Source organism: Neovison vison, chromosome 1, assembly GCF_020171115.1.
Source record: "Neovison vison isolate M4711 chromosome 1, ASM_NN_V1, whole genome shotgun sequence".
Lineage (NCBI taxonomy): Eukaryota > Metazoa > Chordata > Mammalia > Carnivora > Mustelidae > Neogale > Neogale vison.
In genome coordinates, this window is record NC_058091.1 from 119537911 (window position 1) to 119550854 (window position 12944).

A 12944-nucleotide genomic window follows, 5' to 3' on the forward strand; every position below is an offset into this window, starting at 1 on the left:
CGATAGGGATTAAGGAGGGCACTTGTGATGAGCACCAGGTGACACATAGAATTATTGATCACTATAATTGTACACCTGAAACTAATATAACACTATGTAAACTATAAAGAATTTAAAAAGGAACATAAAAATTAAAAAAAAGTTAACAAATATGGCCACATAAAAATTAGAAACTTTTGTCAAAGTACACCTGAAGAAAGAAAACCCAAAAGCCACAAACTAGATTTGTTTGCATCACACATAATTTACACAGGATTACATCCAGAACATTTAACAATAATCCAAGAGAAAAATAGTCGAAAGATGTGAATAGGCATTTTACAAAAAAGGAAATATAAATGACAATAAATATATTAAAAAGTATGTATATTCACCATAGTTATAAAAGATGGTGAATTACAAATGCTTTTGAAACCATATTTATAAATCACTAGATAGACAAAACCCAAAGTACTTAACATTAACAAGTTTACTTGGCCAGGGACTCAGGATGCCAAAGTGAGAGATGTTTACATTGGCTTTCTGCCAAAGCCAGAAAGAAGGTGCTAGGTCCAAGGATTGAAAAAAGTGCCCAAGAACAAGCAGGGCACCAAATCTGAAAGCAAACAGTAAGAAAAACGTTTTGGGGATTGAAATGAGATAACCAGACAATCAAGATTAAATGACCCAGAGGCAGAAACTTTTGAACTCAGAAATAGGCCTGGTTTGCTCATGGATTTCTAGCACAGTTTGCTGGGAACTCTGACCAATGATGAAAGAGATTGTGTCTCTCCTGGAATTGGCAGAGTTAGAATCAAAGAAAATTAAATTTAAGGCACGGCTGAGGAGGGGGCAACAGAGGGTGAGATGCAAGTGTCCTGAGCCAGGGTCTAATAGGACGTAAGCAAAGATTAAACAGCTGTCCAGTCCAGGCAGATTTTAGATCCCAAGGGCATTAAATCTGTGGGGTTACAGTCGTACCCAGCCATAAGGAGGTGAATCTGGCCATGGATTTCAAAGGATCTCTGCAAGATGGTACAGGTGGTTGTGAGAACCCAAATCTGGCCTCTATGGAAAAGAAACAGCATATCACAGGTGAACATATTCAGATCTCACACCTATTGGCCATATCAGAGCTGGGGATGGACTAGAATAAAATAAATGGACAGAACAGAGGCAGCCTGGTCAAACATGATGGAGATTAGGTAAGGATGCTATAGCCCACTTCCGGTTACTCCTTTTTTTAGAATGCACTTGCCTCATTTTATCCAGGGAGACTTAAGGAGAGGAATGTGTGTCGATCCAATGCATATTACTATAATTTTACTTCACCTAAGGAAAAAGAGTATGTATTTTTGTTGTCAGTGTATCTCCTCTCCAAATTCTATAATTCCCAACCATAAAGGACCTCAGTTGTTCAATTTCAGTAGTCTTATATAAATGGATGCAGGTCAGTTTATAGAAAAGCAGGCCACAGGAGATGGTAAGTAGAAAAACATTGCTTAAAAGAGCGTGATATGTATCACCTAGCATCACGAAGAAATTAAATCTTAGACTGAGCCAATTCAAAAATATTTGTAGCTACAAATGGGCTACAGCATTTGAATTCTCAGCTTAATAACATTTCCTTTTGCCCTTCAGGGTCAGACTGATATTGATTGTGATTCTCTACTACCACCTAGTGGAAATTCCATCTTTTGAAGTCCTCTTCCTCCTTTCCTATCCTTTCCTTTTCCTTCCTTCCTTCCTTCCTTCCTTCCTTCCTTCCTTCCTTCCTTCCTTCCTTCCTTTCTTTTTCTTCTTCTTCTTCTTCCTTCCTTCCTTTCTCTCTCTCTTTCTTTCTTTTAATAATTATGTTATATTAGTCACCATACAGTACATCATTAATTTTTTATGTAGTGTTCCATGATTCATCATTTGCGTATAACACCCAGTGCTCCAAGCAATACATGCTCTGCTTAATACCTGTCCCTAGGCTCACCCATCTATCCCGCTCCCTTCCCCTCCAAACCCTCAGTTTGTTTCCCGGAGTCCATAGTCTCTCATGGTTCTTCTCCCCCTCTGATTTACCCCTCTTCATTTTTCCCATCCTTCTCCTAATGTCCTCCATGTTATTCCTTATGTTGCACAAGTAAGTGAAACTATATGACAATTGACTCTCTCTGCTTGACAAATTTCACTCAGGATAATCTCCCGTTCCATCCATGTTGATGCAAAGCTGGGTATTCATCCTTTCCGATGGCTGAATAATACTCTTTTGTGTATATGGACCACATCTTCTTTACCCCTTTGTCTGTTGAAGGACATCTCAGCTCTTTCCACAGTTTGGTTATTGTGGACATTGCTGCTATGAACATTGGGGTGCATATGGTCCTTCTTTTCACTACGTCTGTATATTTGGGATAAATACCCAATAGGGCAATTGCTGGGTCATAGGGTAGCTCTATTTTTAACTTTTTGAGGAACCTCCACACTGTTTTCCAAAGTGGCTGCACCAACTTGCTTTCTCACCAGCAGTGTAAGAGGGTTCTCCTTTCTCCACATCCTCTCCAACATTTGTTTCCTGCTTTGTCAATTCTTGCCATTCTAACTTGTGTAAGGTGATATCTTAATGTGGTTTTGATTCGAATTTTCCCGGCGGCTAATGATAATGAACAGTTTTTCATGTATCTGTTAGCCATTTGTATGTCTTCTTTGGGAAAGTGTTTGTTCATGTCTTCTGCCCATTTTTTGACTTATTTGTTTATTGGATGTTGAGTTTGAGAAGTTCTTGTTTTTTTAAGACAATTCAGTTTTCTTATTTTTAAAATATTTTATCTTATTTATTTGACACACAGAGAGAGATCACAAACAGGCAGAGAAGCAGGTAGTGAGAGAGGGGAACCCCGAGATCATGACCTGAGCTGAAGGCAGAGGCTTAACCCACTGAGCCACCCAGGAGCCCTGAGAAGATCTTTATAGATTTTGCATATCAGCCCTTTATTTTGTCATTTGCAAATATCTTCCATTCCGTGGGCTGTCTCTTTGTTTTGTTGACTGTTTCCTTTGCTGTGTAGAAATTAAAGTCCCATTTCTTAGACTTTAAAAAATTACACAGTAAATACCTGAACTCATTTTTGTTATACAGTGTTCAAACCATACAGAATGGTATAAGGCAGGTGTATGGCAGTAAAAATTCTAGGATGTCAACTGAGGATTGTTTTGTCTTTCTGCTTTCGAGGCAGATTAAGACATTTCCCCTTCATGCCTTGGGTGACCACAGCAGAACAATGATGATCAAAAGATACAGCTCTTGCATTTAAAATTTGCTTTTAAACACCGTGGTAGAGGCAAGAGGTAAGAAAGGCCTTGATTAGTAAATGTCTGAACCGGTGCTTATGCCATAAATTACAGATTTGTGAAGGACTCTTGAAGAAGTCAGAGCCAGTTTCCCTGCTTTGGAGCTGATACAGAATCTGTGGGATGGGGTGAGGGTGCCAGTCTGGGGGTCTTGTGCCCTATAATCCTTTAAGATTTTATTTATTTATTTGACAGAGAGAGATTACAAGTAGGCAGAGAGGCAGGCAGAGAGAGAGAGAGGAGGAAGCAGGCTCCCTGCAGAGCAGAGAGCCCGATGCGGGACCCGATCCCAGGACCCTGAGATCATGACCTGAGCCGAAGGCAGCGGCTTAACCCACTGAGCCACCCAGGCGCCCCCCCTATAATCCTTTAAAACTGTGTCGGGGTGCCTGGGTGGCTCAGGGTCCTCTCAGGATCCTGGGGTCGAGTCCTACATCAGGCTCTCTGCTCAGCAGGGAGCCTGCTTCCCACTCTTCCTCTGCCTGTCTCTCTAACTACTTGTGATCTCTCTCTCTTTCTGTCAAATAAATAAAATCTTTTAAAAAAAAAAAACTGTCTGAGATGATCAGTCGTTCCCACATTCAGATAGTCGGCATAAGAAGATGGGCCCCGAGGGGGTGTATTGTCTCTGTTATACAAATTTGAACAGAATAATGATATTTCCAAAAGTTTCTAAACTGTCTTTGCTTAATATTCAATAGACTGGGCTGACATCTGTGCTGGAGAAGGAAAAATCCTGGCAAGGAAAGGAATACGGAGTTTTTGAGAGGCAGGGTGCTGGATGCTCAGGCACCATGATCAAGAATCACCCTAATTACTCTTTAGCGATGGGTAGAAGGAAGTTGACTTGTACTTCTGTGAAGCCAGTAAGAAGTCAGCCAGGTGCCTTACTTCGGTTTCTCCCCCCCCACCCCCTTTCTGCCTTCCTTCCTTCCCTTCTTCCTTCCTTTCCTTACTCTCTCCCTCTCCCAGTTTCTTTCTTTCTTTTAAATATTTTATTTATTTATGTGTGTGTGTGTGAGCATGAGAGAGAAACCATGAGCAGGGGGGAGAGGCTGAAGGAGAAGGAGAAGCAGACTCCCCATTGAGCAGGGAGCCCAATTTGGGACTCCATCCCAGAACCCTGAGATCATGATCTGAACCTAAGGCATAAGGCAGATGCTTAATGGACTGGCCACTCAGGTGCCCATCCCCCCCTCCCTCTACCTTTCTTTTTGGTGGGCAGTAAAGCAATGTTTATTGAGCTATAGTACAAAGCTCCTGAAGAGGGAGAGGACCTGAGAGGATTGCCCCTTACTTTGGTTTCTACCAGAAACAGTTCCTGAGTCAAGGACATGAGTGAAGGCAGATGCGGGAAACTTCAGTAGCAGACTGGGGAGAAGCTAGACAGGGAAGGGGGGGCAGCCAGCAAATGGTGAATGACTGGAGCTGAGTACCGGAGGGAACTCTGGGAAATGATGGGGACCTCATGCCTCAGAATTATCCCTGCTGAGGAACAAGGGATCTAACTTCCCTCAGTCATGGTTGAAAACTGCTTCCTTTCCCTTCTAGTTCACTGTGAGTGGGGTCAGTGACCTTTGGAGAAAACCTTCAGGAAAGAGATGGAAATGCTACAAGTAGGAGCCAGCCAGTGTGCAGTGCAGGGGTAAGGCCCAAGAAATTTGGGCAGGCAGTGGTAGAATCGGGCAACCCCTGTTTTGTTTCTAGTTGGAAAACCCTTGGAGCGTCCTGTAGCCTCGAACTTCCATATTCTCTGCCATCAGAATCAAAGGATTTCCTATTTTCATTTTCTTCAGTTGTGCCCAAGTCTTCAGTACAATCATTAAATGTTAAAGTCCCACCTTAGAAATTCCTTCCTTAATAAGGAGTAGCCCTAGGGCCAAATATGAGACCTAATTTGCTCTAGCCGCCATAACAAAGTCCTATAGACTGGGAGGCTTACACAGCACAAGTTTATTTTCTCATAGTTGTGAAAGCTGGAAGTGTTCAAAGTGTCAATGCGGTTGGTCTCCTCTGAAGCCTCTTGCCTTGGCTTGGAGATGGCCATCTTCTGTGTCTTCACATGGCCTTCCCTCTGTGTATGGCTGTGTTCTAAACTCTTCTCCTTATTAAAGGACACCAGTCATATTAGATTAGGTCTTACCCTCTGGATAGAATCCTGACTCTGCACGAGGCACTGTGTGACAACTTCTTCCGACCCCTGGGGCTGGGAAGAAGTGATTCATTATTGATGGGGGATAGAAGACTATGTCTCCATTAACGTTATGGGGGTTGGGGGTTGGGCACCCATTCCCTCCAGGAAGGGATGAACATTAAGTTTCCCTACTCACTTTCACTGACATCACCCTGGTGTGTTTGTGTTATGTTGGAAGGTTGGAATCTGAGCTTCTCAGCTGGCCTTTGCTGGTGTTTAGTGGGTTTGGCTGGAGTAGAACAATTGTCTAAAATTTTCTGCCTTGCTAGGCTGCTCCCACCTCTTCCCCCCCTCCCAGCCATTCCTGTTAACTCTCTTTTCCCATGTTTCTGGGTTGCTGGCTTTTTAAGTCTGAGATACTTAAGGCAAAAGGGAATCTCAGGGACCTCATCATCGTGTGATTTCTTGGGTCCTGAAGTAGCGAGCTGGTCTGCTTTCTCTCTATCTTTTGGGGTCTCCTTATACTTGTTCTTAGTAATGTCCATGTATTTAGCAGGAGGAACGGGAAAGAGTACATCTACTCTATCTCCTGAAAGTGGAATTCTTCTCCCCATATGTTTTGAAGTTGACAAGGAAATGCTCATTGTTTAAATATATGTAAGTTTATGGTCAATATTGGCATTTAGAAAATAAAACTGTTACATCATTTAAAAATGTATCCGACTCTGCATAAGGATCAGGTCATGACCCCCCAGTCCTGGGATTCAGGCCCATGTTGGGCTTTCTGCTTAGCAGGGAGCCTGCTTCCTCCTGTCTTTCTCTCTGCTTGCCTCTCTGCCTACTTGTGATCTCTCTCTGTCAAATAAATAAATAAAATCTTTAAAAAAAAAATGTATCCAAGATTTTATACCCAGCAACTGTTTCCTAAATATAAAGACATTTTTACTTTGTTTTTCTTTTCTTCAATTTTATTCTCAGCTTGCCTAACCTTTATCCTAAATTTAAACACGCAAAATATTTTGGTTGGTCACCATATTTTACTTCTCTGCAAAACCAAAATCTGTAGGGATGCATGGCTGGTTCAGTCAGTAGAACATGTGACTCTTGATCTCAGGGTTGTAAGTTTGAGCCCCAGGTTGGGTGTAGAGATTGCTTAGAAATAAAATCTTAAAAAAACCCAACAATCTATCAAATCTATCAAAATGAATTTTTATTGCCATAAATTTCTAAGAATTAAAATGTTTCTTCTGTGCTCTTTCTGCCATCCTTCCGTGCTGCCATAATGGTGCATGCGAATGCCCTGACAGATGCCTTCCAGAACAGTAACACCGCTGAAAAGAGAGGCAAACACCAGGTTTTTATTAAGCCATGTTCCAAAGTCATCATCCGGTTTCTCACTGTGATGAGGAAGCACGGTCACGTTGGCGAATTTGAAATCAATGATGATCACAGAGCTAGGAAAATTGTTGTGAACATCACGGGCAGGTGATGGAGTAATCAGCCTCAGATTTAATGTACAACTGAAAGATCTAGAAAATGGCAGAATAACCTGCTCCCATCCTACATTGCCCTGACAACCTCAGCTGGCATCACGGACCGTGAAGAAGCAAGACGAAAGCACACAGGAGGGAGAATCCTGAGATTCTTTTTCTAGGGATGTAATACATACCTGCAAATAAAATGCCCTTAATGGGAAAAAAATGTTTCTTTTGTTTGACTGTTTGCAATCTGGTATAGTATATAATAGATCAAAAGCATATAAATTTATTAGACATTTTAGTAAATAATTATCAGCCAGAAAAAAGTAAAATTATCTTGACAAGGAATCTCTTTAGGATATAGATGGCCCTTTCCCCAATTAATTTAATGTATCTGTGGATAAATAATACTTATTTCTGGAATGAGACAAAAATGTAGCTTTAGTTTTATTTTGAATTTTCCTTCTAAGCTTGGAAATTTTGTGCATATAGATAAGTAGGTGGTAATGGATGGAATTTTGTTGTAGCAGTTTCGCTTAACTGCTTGAATTTCTGCAGAATTTTATTTTCTAAATCACATAGTGAAGTATCATCAAAAACTATTCTAAATAATGTAACAACTTACAACTTGGTTAGGTCCTCCTTCTATTTTGTTGGAAGCAAATTATAAACTACCTGACCTACAAAAATAATTTGTGGGGGTAGGGGGTGGTAGAAATGGGTGAATTGTTTTGTTTTGTTCTTTAGTTTAAACAAACTAAATTTTAAAATTGAAAAGGGAAAAGGTATGTTTGCACTATGCTTGACATAGTGACCTCTTTGGTTCTCTGTTGCTAAGGCCCAGAAACATCACAGTGGAAACTTTTGATCTCATTTTAGGGTTTTTAATCAAATTTATTGAGGTGTAGTTTACATAAGACAAATGGAAATATTGAAGTATTCAGTGTCATGAGTTCTGGCAAATGTATGTACCATGTAACCACTACCCCACCAGTATAGAGTATTTTGGTTGTCCCCCAAGTTTCCTCTGGCCCTTTTGTAGTCAGTCCTCCTACTTCCTACTTTCCCCAGCTATTCATAGGATTTTTATCACTGTAAATTGGTTTTGGGGAAAAAAGGGATTTGTTCCTTATTCTTTGACTCATTTGTTATCTCTGTTTCTGGGAAGCAAACTTAAATGTAAACATATGCAGCTAATCTAACTACATCATCACAAGACACGCTTCCATTTTTTTAAATGATCGGTTCTTGTGAACTTTAGACAATGCTGCAAATCATTTGACTTAGTTATTTTACTTACTCTCTTTGTAAAGTTTAAAAATGTTGTTTCTTTGAAAGATTTGTAAGATCAGAAGTGATTATGTTGCTCTATAATCTTAATTTAAATGATTTTATGACTTTGGATTAATTTGAGTTATTGAATAAGTGACTTTTGATTACTGGCAATATTCTGAAAAGAAATAATTCTTAGAAGAGGGAGGCAAGGAGTGCCTGGGTGGCTCAGTTGTTTGGGCTGCTTTTGGCTCAGGTCATGATCCCAGAGTTCTGGGATTGAGCCCTGCAGTAGGCTCCTTGCTCAGCTGGAAGCTTGCTTCTCCCTCTCCCTCTGCTGTTCCCCTGCTTGTGCTCTCATTCTTTCTGACAAGTAAATAAAATTAAAAAAAAATAAAAAAGAAGAAGGAGGCAAACCATGAGATTTTTAACTCTCGGAAACAAACTGACGGTTGCTGGAGGCCAGGTGGGTGGGGGATGGGGTAACTGGGGGATGGGCATTCAGGAGGGCACGTGATGGAATGAGTGCTGGGTGTTACACACAACTGATGAATCATTAAATTCTACCTCTGAAACTAATAATACACTATATGCTAACTAACTTTAACTTAAATAAAACCTAAAAAAAAAAAAGAATTCATAGAGACAGATAAAAAGATTACTGGATCATCAAGCAGCTTTTGTATATATACTCTTGTCTGTATTTGTTTTGCACAACTCAGATTAAGGTGGTAAATTCAATGTGACATACATATTGGTGTATTGTGTTAATAAAGTTAGTTACATCTAAAAGCTGAAGTTAAATAATATTGTCATCCAATTATATATGTATTTCTGTATGATTAAAACACATACATAATGATGTATTAAAATTAACAACCAAAAAAGGAGAAAACTTGTGATTCAAACTTGGTCTTGGAATATTCATTATACTTTTTTTTTTTCCCAATTTATTTATTTTCAGAAAAACAGTATTCATTATTTTTTCACCACACCCAGTGCTCCATGCAAGCTGTGCCCTCTATAATACCCACCACCTGGTACCCCAACCTCCCACCCCCCCGCCACTTCAAACCCCTCAGACTGTTTTTCAGAGTCCATAGTCTCTCATGGTTCACCTCCCCTTCCAATTTACCCAAATTCCCTACTACTCTCTAACGCCCCTTGTCCTCCATGCTATTGGTTATGCTCCACAAATGAGTGAAACCATATGATAATTGACTCTCTCTGCTTGACTGATTTCACTCAGCATAATCTCTTCCAGTCCCGTCCATGTTGCTACAAAAGTTGGATATTCGTCCTTTCTGATGGAGGCATAATACTCCATAGTGTATATGGACCACATCTTCCTTATCCATTCATCCGTTGAAGGGCATCTTGGTTCTTTCCATAGTTTGGCGACTGTGGCCATTGCTGCTATAAACATTGGGGTACAGATGGCCCTTCTTTTCACGACATCTGTATCTTTGGGGTAAATACCTAGGAGTGCAATTGCAGGGTCGTAGGGAAGCTCTATTTTTAATTTCTTGAGGAATCTCCACACTGTTCTCCAAAGAGGCTGCACCAACTTGCATTCCCACCAACAGTGTAAGAGGGTTCCCCTTTCTCCACATCCTCTCCAACACATGTTGTTTCCTGTTTTGTTAATTTTGGCCATTCTAACTGGTGTAAGGTGATATCTCAATGTGGTTTTAATTTGAATCTCCCTGAGGGCTAATGATGATGAGCATTTTTTCATGTGTCTGATAGCCATTTGTATTTCTTGATTGGAGAAGTGTCTGTTCATATCTTCTGCCCATTTTTTGATGTGTTTGTCTGTTTCGTGTGGGTTGAGTTTGAGGAGTTCATTATAGATCCTGGATATCAACCTTTTGTCTGTACTGTCATTTGCAAATATCTTCTCCCATTCCGTGGGTTGCCTCTTTGTTTTTTTGACTGTTTCCTTTGCTGTGCAGAAGCTTTTGATTTTGATGAAGTCCCAGAAGTCTATTTTCGCTTTTGTTTCCTTTGCCTTTGGAGACGTATCTTGAAAGAAGTTGCTGTGGCTGATATCGAAGAGATTACTGCCTATGTTCTCCTCTAAGATTCTGATAGATTCCTGTCTCACGTTGAGGTCTTTTATCCATTTTGAGTTGATCTTTGTGTACGGTGTAAGAGAATGGTCGAGTTTCATTCTTCTACATATAGCTGTCCAGTTTTCCCAGCACCATTTATTGAAGAGACTGTCTTTTTTCCACTGTATATTTTTTCCTGTTTTGTCGAAGATTAATTGACCATAGAGTTGAGGGTCCATATCAGGGCTCTCTACTCTGTTCCACTGGTCTATGTGTCTGTTTTGATGCCAGTACCATGCTGTCTTGGTGATCACAGCTTTGTAATAAAGCTTGAAATCAGGTAAGGTGATGCCGCCAGCTTTATTTTTGTTTTTCAACGTTTCCTTAGCGATTCGGGGTCTCTTCTGATTCCATACAAATTTTAGGATTATTTGCTCCAGCTCTTTGAAGAATGCCGGTGGAATTTTGATCGGAATGGCATTAAAAGTATAGATTGCTCTAGGCAGTATAGACATTTTAACGATGTTTATTCTTCCGATCCAAGAGCATGGAATGGTCTTCCATCTTTTTGTGTCTTCTTCAATTTCTTTCATGAGTGTTCTATAGTTCCTCAAGTATAGATCCTTTACCTCTTTAGTTAGGTTTATTCCCAGGTATCTTATGGTTCTTGGTGCTATAGTAAATGGAATCGATTCTCTAATTTCCCTTTCTGTATTTTCCTTGTTAGTGTATAAGAAAGCCACTGATTTCTGCACATTGACTTTGTATCCTGCCACGCTGCTGAATTGCTGTATGAGTTCTAGTAGTTTGGGGGTGGAGTCTTTTGGGTTTTCCATATAAAGAATCATGTCATCTGCGAAGAGAGAGAGTTTGACTTCTTCATTACCAATTTGGATACCTTTTATTTCTCTCTGTTGTCTGATTGCTGTTGCTAGGACTTCTAATACTATGTTGAACAAGAGTGGTGAAAGTGGGCATCCTTGTCTTGTTCCTGATCTCAACGGGAAGGCTGCAAGCTTTTTCCCATTGAGGATGATATTTGCTGTGGGTCTTTCATAGATAGATTTGATGAGGTTCAGGAATGTTCCCTCTATCCCTATACTTTGAAGCGTTTTAATCAGGAACGGATGTTGGATTTTGTCAAATGCTTTTTCTGCATCAATTGAGAGGACCATGTAGTTCTTCTCTCTTCTCTTATTGATTTGTTCTATCACATTGATTGATTTGTGAATGTTGAACCATCCTTGTAACTCAGGGATGAATCCCACCTGATCATGGTGGATAATCTTTTTAATGTGTTGTTGGATCCTGTTGGCTAGGATCTTGTTGAGAATCTTAGCATCCATATTCATCAGTGATATTGGTCTGAAATTCTCCTTTTTGGTATGGTCCTTGCCTGGTTTGGGGATCAGGGTAATGCTGGCTTCATAGAAAGAGTCTGGAAGTTTTCCTTCTGCTTCAATTTTTTGAAACAGCTTCAGGAGAATAGGTGTTATTTCTTCTTGGAAGGTTTGGTAGAATTCCCCAGGGAATCCGTCAGGTCCTGGGCTCTTGTTTTTTGGGAGATTTTTGATCACTGCTTCAATCTCGTTGTTAGATATCGGTCTATTCAGGTTGTCGGTTTCTTCCTGGTTCAATTTTGGTAGTTTATATTTTTCCAGGAATGCATCCATTTCATCAAGGTTGCTAAGCTTATTGGCATATAACTGTTCGTAGTAACTTCTGATGATTGTTTCTACTTCCTTGGTGTTAGTTGTGATCTCTCCCCTTTCATTCATAATTTTATGAATTTGGGATTTCTCTCTTTTCTTTTGGATTAGTGTAGCCAGTGGCTTATCGATCTTATTGATTCTTTCAAAAAACCAGCTTCTAGTTTCATTGATACGTTCTACTGTATCTCTGGTTTCTCCCTCATTGATCTCAGCTCTAATCTTGATGATTTCCCTTCTTATGTGTGGAGTTGGTTTGATTTGTTGTTGATCCTCCAGTTCTTTAAGGTGTAGAGACAGCTGGTGTGTTCTGGATTTTTCAATTTTTTTGAGCAAGGCTTGGATGGCTATATATTTTCCCCTTAGGACCGCCTTTGCTGTATCCCATAGGTTTTGGACCGAAGTGTCTTCATTCTCATTGGTTTCCATGAATTGTTTCAGTTCTTCTTTGATCTCCTGGTTGATCCAAGCATTCTTAAGCAAGGTGGTCTTTAGCTTCCAGGTGTTTGAGTTCCTTCGGAACTTTTCCTTGTGATTGAGCTCCAGTTTCAAAGCATTGTGATCTGAGAATATGCAGGGAATAATCTCAGTCTTTTGGTATCGGCTGAGTCCTGATTTGTGACCCAGTATGTGGTCTATTCTGGAGAAGGTTCCGTGTGCACTTGAGAAGAATGAGTATTCTGCTGTTTTAGGGTGGAATGTTCTGTATATATCTATGAGGTCCATCTGGTCCAATGTGTCGTTCAATGCTCTTGTTTCTTTATTGATTTTCTGCTTCGATGATCTGTCTAATTCTGAAAGAGGCGTGTTAAGATCACCTACGATTAGTGTATTCATATCAATATGACTCTTTATCTTGATTAACAGTTTTCTTAAGTAATTGGCTGCTCCCATATTGGGAGCATAGATATTTACAATTGTTAGATCATCTTGGTGGATAGTCCCTTTAAGGATTATGTAGTGTCCTTCTGTATCTCTG

General features: G+C 40.1%; 1 pseudogene; it reads left to right on the forward strand.

Moving 5' to 3' along the window:
- Positions 1-6734: 6734 nt before the first annotated feature.
- LOC122899847 lies at positions 6735-7106 on the forward strand (annotated as a pseudogene).
- The last annotated feature ends 5838 nt before the right edge of the window (positions 7107-12944 follow it).